Source organism: Dermochelys coriacea, chromosome 13, assembly GCF_009764565.3.
Source record: "Dermochelys coriacea isolate rDerCor1 chromosome 13, rDerCor1.pri.v4, whole genome shotgun sequence".
Lineage (NCBI taxonomy): Eukaryota > Metazoa > Chordata > Testudines > Dermochelyidae > Dermochelys > Dermochelys coriacea.
Genome location: NC_050080.1, coordinates 3,745,485 through 3,754,402, shown reverse-complemented (window position 1 = coordinate 3,754,402; position 8,918 = coordinate 3,745,485). Strand labels below are relative to the sequence as shown.

General features: G+C 52.9%; 1 long non-coding RNA gene across 1 annotated transcript; it reads left to right on the top strand.

The window, feature by feature from the left end:
• The first annotated feature begins 3,788 nt into the window (after window positions 1-3,788).
• On the top strand, window positions 3,789-6,866 carry LOC122456428. Its single transcript, XR_006275352.1, has 3 exons — window positions 3,789-4,391; window positions 5,220-5,306; window positions 6,530-6,866. It is a non-coding gene; the product is annotated as an uncharacterized LOC122456428 (long non-coding RNA).
• Window positions 6,867-8,918: the final 2,052 nt, after the last annotated feature.

The following is an 8,918-nucleotide window of genomic DNA, read 5'->3' as shown; positions in this document are numbered from 1 at the left end:
AGCATGCTCCACAGGCTGCTGCTTACTCTGATCCCTCACTTTAATTTACGGCACCAATGTACTGTATAAATCCACCCAAAGTGTTACAGTCCCAGAGAGGAGAACGGATGGGAGCAGATGCTGCATAGCACCTATCCCGGAGACAACATCAATGCAACAATCACAAAACAGTGCAGGGTGTGGGCTGCTGCTGTCTCGGGTCCCCACTGTTGTCCTGGCTTGTTTACTCTCTTTGAGGCTCAGGTTGTTTTGGGATCTAAATTACTTATCTGAGCACCTCATCATCACTACTGTGTTCATCTGCCCAGCTCCCCTGTGTGGCAGGGCAGGGCTATTATCAGCACAGATGGGAAACTGAGGCACAGAGAGACTAAGCGACTGGCCCAAGGTCACACAGGGAGTCTGTGGTGGAGCCGGGACTTGAGCCCAGGTCTCCCAAGTACCAGTCTAGTGCCTGAACCATTGGAGCATCCTTCCTCAATGAATCCCAGTAGATTGAGAGGATGAGTGACTGGAATCTCTGAATGGGGAAATCGTTCCAGCCCTTGTTACAACAGAAGTTACTGTCAGTTGTCCCAGCAAGTTCAGGTCAGATCTGACCGAGTGTGCATGTGGGGTCATTCCTGTTCAAGGTCCATTCTTGGTGCCCACATGGCTTGGGTCCAGGGCTGAAATACAGGGAAGTAGGAGCACGGTGTGGTTGGATATTCTGGGAAGGCTCTGATTTAATCAGAGATGGACTTGAGCCCCAAACCCAGCTCCTGCTCCAGGCTGGATTTCAGGCAGCCCAAAGCTCTGAGGTGTTTGAAGCCAGGGTTGGCTGGGCCAGGCCTATGATTGGAGTTCAGCTAACTGCCGTCAGCAGGGACCGTCATGTACACTGCACCCTCCAAGGGTTGTTCAGCCTTGCACTACACCCTGCATCACTAACCCCTCCACGTCTGTTGTGACCCGTCTGCCCCATCAGCTTGCCTTGGGCCAGAGGGAAGATGAACGGTTGCTTGTCCCTTGCAGTGAAGGGTCTTGTCTCTCAAAGAACTTGTGCTAACCAGTCCCCTGGGACTGGATGCCCATGTGGGAAGAGAGGGCACATGCCTGGGAAGCCAGGGCCCATACCAAGGCAGCCTAGCTGGGTGGGTGTTTGTTGGAAATGGGATTTTGATGGATATAGGTCTGGAACATCACAGGAGCTTCTTGGATCCCAGCCTGGGAGAAGGAGCTCAATAGCTTCACTGGCTTGGGTGGATACTGAGTCAAGGGGCTTGAAAGCCGTTCTAAATGGCAGGAGGAACAATGACCTCTCCCTGCACTCCAGCATGCAGGATAGCCAAGAGACATCGGCCGTGCTGTACCTGCCATGGACACGCTCAGCAGGCCCACCTGAGCCAGGCCCCACTGGAGCTATTGCCCGGCGGCTCAGTACCTGCATGCTGCGTGCTGCTGGCAGTGATGTATTGCTGTGTGCTAGGGGAAGGGGGGGGGATGTCTGTCCTGTCACTCCCCCACCCCCATCACTTTACACACACACTGTGGGGCAGGCAGGTGAAGTCATGCCTGTGTCAGCTCATCCATCTCTGCTGCTCTCAGGCTTGTCCCGGGGGAGGCATAGGCCTCAACAGCGCTAAGTGGGTTGGAGGCGGATGCAATTCAGGAGAACAAGATTCCCTTGTAATTTGTTACATATTAAAGTTCTGGGCTGAAAACTTGTTTCTAGCTCTCATCTCTGGCAAGGGAATGAGGTTTTAATTCCCTCATTTCATCTGCCATTTGCCTCCTGCTGTCTCTGTTCGCTGGTGCTTAGTCCACAGAGGAGAAAGCCAGGCTATCAATCCTGAAAGGAAACAGCCACAAGAAGTGTCTTTGCTCTCTGGATTCGGGATCAACCTGAAATATGATTGTGTGGAGCTGGGGTCTATGAAATTGACGGCGTAATAATGTTGGCCAGTGCCTCGCAGAATGTGCAGGGGCTGTGTGCATTTCCACCCCAACAGCCCAGCTCCCCAATCCTGGCTCCCCTGTGCTAGAACTGGGTCCCCCTGCAGCTCGGCTAGTGCACCTCCATTGAACAGAAACTCCTGCTATTCCAGGTCATAGCCCCTTCCCAGCTCCATACATGTGTCTGAATCCTGACTGCTCCTCAACCTGCTCCCGTCCCTGAGCAGAACACTGCAAGCTGAGCCATAGGGTGCAAAGCTAAAAAATACACTAGAGAGGGGACATCGTCTGCTGTCTCCATGCCAATCTGAAGCCAGGTTTCTGAAGATAGTTACTCTTCCTCCTCGCCCCATCCATTTGGTGCCAGTTGCTGATGGGAAATGCTGAGGCTGGAGGGGCTGGGAGTTCTCTGAATCCAGTACCTCTTAGGCCTTCCCTGCAGTGATTTCTGCTGAAAACAGGTGGGCTGGGTGTGGCTGTGGGCGCCCTCCACTGCTGATGGGCATCCACCAGTCCCAACAGAGATGCCAGTGGTGGGAAGCTGGCTCTGGAAAAATGACAAGCTTCTTACAATAGTGTGACGTGATTTATAGACAACTGAATAACTGGTAGCTGCTCCGTCCTCCATCTGTATTCAGCGCCGAGATCAGAGATCAGAGTAGGTTTGAGGCAGGTGGTGGATACCTCTGACGTGGTTGGGATGAAAGTAAGTTAGAGGACTTACCGGTACACCGGAGTCCTGAGCAGGGGGTGTGGCCTCAACCGGAAGAGCCCTTTAAATCTTGATTAAATGGCCCGGGCTCCAGCTGCAGTAGTGGTGACTGGAAGCCCGGGGCCCTTTAAATCACCCCCGAGCTACCAGCTGCAGAGGCAGCTGGAAGTCCTGGGGCTCGGGGGCGATTTAAAGGGCTCAGGGCTCCAGCTGCCACTACTGCAGCGGAGCCCCGGGCCCTTTAAATCACTGAGGAGCCCTGGGGGCTGCCACCGCTACCCCAGGGCTCTGGGCTCTGGCAGAGCTTTAAAGGGCCTGGGGCTCCGCTGTGGTAGCAGCTGTTGGAGCCCCGAGCCCTTTAAATCCCCGCCTGAGCCCTGCTGCCCAAGCCCTGGGGTAGCGGTGGCTGGGCTCCATCGGGGATTTAAAGGACCCCAGGGCTCCAGCTGCCCCGGCCCTTTAAACGCCCGCCGGAGCCCCACTGCTACTACCCCAGGGCTTTGGCAGCAGGGCTCCGGCGGGGATTTAAAGGGCTGGGGCAGTAGCGGTGGCTGGAGCTCCAGGGCTCTTTAAATCCCCGCCAGAGCCCCCCCACCCCTACCCCAGGGCTTGGGCAGCAGGGCTCAGGCAGGGATTTAAAGGACTTGGGACTCCAGCCGCTGCTACCGCCCCGGCCCTTTAAATCCCCACCAGAGCCCCGCCGCCGCTACCCCAGGGCTTGGGCAGCAGGGCTCAGGCGGGGATTTAAAGGGCCCCAGGAGGGTCGCGGGGGCTGGAGCTCCAGGGCCTTTTAAATCCCTGCCAGAGCCCCGCCACTGCCACTACCCCAGGGCTTGGGCAGCAGGGCTCAGGCGGGGATTTAAAGGGCCCCGGAGCAATAGCGGCAGCTGGAGCCCCGCTGCTACCCCAGGGCTCGGGCAGTAGAACTCAGGCTGGGATTTAAAGGGCCCTGGGGGGGGGGGTTAGTGGCAGCTGGAGCTCAAGGGCCCTTTAAATCCCTGCCACAGCCCCACTGCCGCTACCCCGGGGCTTTAAATTGCCCTCTCGGAAAGCCGGTCCTGGTACGGCACACCGGCTCTTACCGGTACGCCGTACTGGGGCGTAGCGGCTTACTTTCACCTCTGGACGTGGTCCATCTCTATAGAGTCATCCCAGAAGCGATGGGGCAGTGAGAGGAGATAGGTGGGAAAAAGAAACCCTTGTTCAAGTTCCATCTGGCCTATGCGCTACTCCTGTCTTGGTGAGTCTGTGGCCTCCGGTCCAGAGTCTCCAGCCAGCGTTCCTGATAGTCCAATGCAAAGGGCAGAAAGTGGAGGGCCCCCACACCCCACACTTGTCAACATGAAAGATTTAGCAGAGTCTAAATCTCATTTCCAGCTCCTCCTGCAGCCTAGGCTGAGTCATCTCTCTGCTAACGGGGAGTGCGTGGGCGTTAGCCTGTTTATCTCTGCCTTCTCCAAAACTGACTCTGGCTCAGCCATGGCTATTTATCAGCCTGGGAATGAGCCGAGATGAGCTTCCCCGTGCCATAAAACAAGCCTTGCTGTCACCCTGCTCACTCGCTCAGCCAGTCCTCTGGGTGTGGACTCTGCTGTGGGGACTGGAGGGCTCCTCAAAACAGTATGGACTCAAGCCCCAGCCGTGATGTGAGTGGAATGACAGTGCTCCAGCCTTACAGTGCAACGTCAGAGCCTCGCGTTCTGGAGAACACTTGCTCGTTGTGTGGCTGAGCTGCGGCAATGAGGTCAGTGTGGGAGCCCACAGCCAGAATCTATGTCTCCTTTTGGATCCCTGGGCTGAACCAGTGGGGACGATAGGTTAGAACATGGGCTGCTAGCCCAGATGCTGTCTATACCTCCCTGACCTCTGGCACCGCACCCCCTAGCAGTGCTCTGGGTGTCCTCTTGCTCTCCCTTGTAACTGAGTAGCTGATTCCTCAGCCTCCCCGTGCAGTGCTTTGCCTGTCCCTCAGCTACCACCACCTTCCTGCTCCCAACTGCCTCATGCAGCCTGCAAGCTAGACACAGATCTGATAGTTGCCCTGGTCCCCAGGAGAAAAGAGGTGGGTTTTTGGCAGCAGTAGAGAGTTGAAGTCTTCATGGAGTTTAGCAGCCCTCTTTGCATATGAAATGGAATGTCTCAGGAGAGCAACTCCAGCGTGAGCCATCTCTCCAGGTGACTGACTGACACCAAGCTCTCTGTGCTAATGATTTTAAAAGCTTTTCAGCTCTGTGCGGTCACCAGCTCTTACCCACTCACTGCTGCACTTTGGAGTTGGCTCATTTGCGATGTTACATAAATGCCGACCTGGAGATCTCGTCCCAAACAGCTGCTGGGTTTCATCCCAGCCACGCTTTCTGGGGCTGTCCAAGCACGATGGTCTGAGTGGCCCCTCATAGCACCATGCCGGCTCAATCCTGCCAGAGGCCAGGCATCTGAAAACAGGTGGAGTCAAGGGTGTGCAGCACCTAATGGGATCAGGCCCTTGCACCTTCAAAAAGAGTTCTTTCCCTGAGGGAACTTAGTGCTGCTTAGAGGGAACTGGAGAATGGAAGTTTCTGTTTTTCCACAGTGTGGTGCCAATGCAAACTTCCCCACTCCAGGCTACCCGTCCATCTCCGCCTGGAAAAGAGGTGACCTCCCCTAGCCCGGAGAATGGGTGAGTTCAGCCTCCGGGGTCTCTGGAAACTACCTAGTGTTGTTTCTGGGATGGGGACATGCCCACTGGGGTGAACCTTTCTAGGGCTGGTGTGGCAGCATCTGCAACACTGACTTGGGTTAGTTAACTCAAGGCCTGAACACAAAGAACTCCGTACTGGACATCCTGGGGCCTGACATGATCTGAGGAGCAACAGAGCAGTTGCCCTGCCATGCATTCCCCAGAGGAACTCAGTGTCCAAGGCCCAATTCATTCCACTAGCGCCCACAAGATATGGAGGGGAATAATGGCTGGATACTTGGAACTGAGGCTCAGGAATGGCCTAGAGAAAGAGGGTGGCAGTAACTGGCTGCTTCTGAGATTTCGGTTTGAGGGGTCCAGGGGAGGAGAGTGACAGTAGCTGGTTCTTCAGGGATGTAGGAGCACCTGTGGCAGCTTTCAATCCAGTAGGGAGCCCTGGTTCAAAGCTGAGGCCGTGAGAACACGAGGGAGGATACTGGGGGGCTGGTCTCATCCAGCCCGAGGGGCCAGAGAAGAACTGATGGCTCCAGTTATTTTTTGGGAGAGGGTGTGGGCCCCACACTGGCTCTGAAAGGGTTAATGTGGCCCTCAGGGGCCCAATGAACAAATTGGGCTGCACCTAGATGGCGGGTCAGACTTACTGATGAGCCCCAGCTGGGGCAGGACCCCTGTGGTTAGTGCAAAGCAAGGCAGCGCTGGATCCTTCACTGAATACAGACAGCTGGTGGGGGAGAGATGAAGCAGCCCCTGGGAGTGGAGCAGAATGATAAAGCCCCGATGAAAGGGGCAGGCTCCAGATTCTCAGGCAGAGAGCACTGGAAGGGGAACAGTGAGGGAAACAGAAGGGGCATGAAAGGCCAAGCCTGAGGGGGATGAAAGCTGGTTTGGATTTGTCAGGGGATCCCAGGGGAGGTTGTGGGGGGAAGGCCTGGGCAAAGGCCATGATAGGAAGAAACCCAGGGAGGTAGCAGGGGCAGGTCTGAATAGACGGCCCTGGCCTGCTCATTGCAGTGTTCCTGGGCTGGACCCCTGTGTAGTGGGAGGGCTCAGGCTCCTCTGCTAGCCACTGGAGGATGTGGTCCTTGGCCCCTTACATCGGGGGCTTCAGACATTGGAAAGCCCTGCACCAAGAGGTGCAAGGACACAGGACTCATTGTTGGGCTGGAGACCTAATGTAAGGACCTTGGACTTCCATTTGTTAGACTCGTTGCCCTGGAAAGGGTGGACTTGATAATGGGAAGAGAGACCATTGCAGCACTGGAGCACCCATCAGCTGGAGGCGCTAGAGAGGAGAGAGCCTGCTTCACCATATCTAGCCGTGAGGGGCCCACCATGGGTGAGTGTGCCCTTTCCCAGCCTCTACGGCTGTGGTTTGCAACCTTTTTAGGCTGCATAGCCCTTTCCAGATAAGGCAGTGTACCGTGTGCCCCCATCCAAGATAGGGTCATCATATACCTCTGATTAGATTGCCAAGTCTTACTAAATCAAATGCATTGTTCACTGTTACAGGATTTTTCATGGGTACTCCCTGATGAGAGCACATGGACCCCTAGGGATGTCCCTAAGGGAATAAACTATCCCTGGTCAGTTTAGCGCACTGCAGGATTTTCAACCCATCCAACAAGAGACTGTCTAAGACATTCCACATGGGACCCTGCTCTTATCTTGTCTGCTTCTTAATGCTGCAGCTTTCCCTATAACCACGAGGGAGCAGCATTGGCCCTGCTTACTGATCTGCAGATGTAGCTGAGATTGTGTGGAGATTTCCTGATAGAGCTGAAAGAAAAGGAGTACTTGTGGCACCTTAGAGACTAACAAATTTATTAGAGCATAAGCTTGAAGTGAGCTGTAGCTCACAAAAGCTTATGCTCTAATAAATTTGTTAGTCTCTAAGGTGCCACAAGTACTCCTTTTCTTTTTGCGAATACAGACTAACACGGCTGCAACTCTGAAACCTGATAGAGCTGCTGTTCCTTCCCCACAGCCTTTCCACAAACAGGGGAGATCTTCTCTTCTGGGGCGGGGGGGGGGGAGAGCTGGCCGATACAGACCCAGAATAGCCACCAAGCAGGACAAGGTAGCATGAGACAAGAGGCTAGACATTGACCCTCAGGACAGGTAGACTAAACAAAATCATACTACAACCAAACTGCTTGGAACTTGGGGGCTGGGATGCAAGATTCTGAGTGTTCTTTCTCTGATTTTGTATCCTTGGGCAAATCATTTGATCTCGCTGTGCCTTGGCTTGTTTGTGTGTAAAATGGGGTAATGCTGACTTACCTGACAGGGTATTTGTGTTTGGCATAGTCACATGACCTATGCTACAGATGGGCAAAGTATATTTTTGTTTGAACAAAGCGGGCGTGAATCCTGGAGACAATATGACAAAGTCTAGAATGCTGAGGATCACATGTTCAAACATGGCCACTGAAATGGCACCTGTGAAATTATGCACACAAACGTATACTTGCGCACACATGGTCACTTGTGTACACAAATTAGCCCGTTGTAAGCATGGCTGCCTCATTTGTGTGTTCTAACATGTTTGCAGGTGTGAACGGGGTGTGTGTGCAAAATATGCAAACCCATGATGAGAACTTATCTTTGAAATCAATTTCAGTTGCCAAATTGCAAAGAAATGCCTCCAGAAGGCTTACTGAGTTAACAGGAGAGAGACAAATTACCAGTAGAGCACCGCATCTGATTTTTATAATGCGACCATGGTGTCTAAGAACATAAGAATGGCCATACAGGGTCAGACCAAAGGACAACTAGCCCAGTATCCTGTCTTCTGACAGTGGCCAATGCCAGGTGCCCCAGAGGGAATGAACAGAACAGGTAACCATCAAGTGATCCATCCCCTGTCGCCCATTCCCAGTTTCTGGCAAACAGAGGCTAGGGACACCATCCCTGCCCAGCCTGGCTAATAGCCATTGATGGACCTATCCTCCATGAACTTATCTAGTTCTTTTTTGAACCCCGTAATAGTCTTGGCCTTCACAACATCCTCTGGCAAGGAGGTCATCCTCTGGCAAGGTTGACTGTGCATTGTGTGAAAAAATACTTCCTTTTGTTTTAAACCTGCTGCCTATTAATTTCATTTGGTGCCCAAGTTCTTGTGTTATGAGAAGGAATAAATAACACTTCCTTATTTACTTTCTCCACATGTGTCATGATTTTATAGACCTCTATCATATCCCCCCACTTAGTCGTCTCTTTTCCAAGCTGAAAAGTCCCAGTCTTATTAATTGCTCCCATACGGAAGCTGTTCCATACCCCTAATCATTTTTGTTGCCCTTTTCTGAACCAATAATCTTTTCTGAGATGGGGGGATCGCATCTGCACGCAGTATTCAAGATGGATTTATATAGATGCAATATATTTTCTGTCTTATCTATCCTTTTCTTAATGATTCCCAGCATTTTGTTTGCTTTTTTGACTGCTGCTCCACATTGAGTGGATGTTTTCAGAGAACTATCCACAATGACTCCAAGATCTCTTTCTTGAGTGGTAACAGCTAATTCAGACCCCATAATTTTATATGTGTAGTTGGGATTATGTTTTCCAATGTGCATTACTTTGCATTTATCA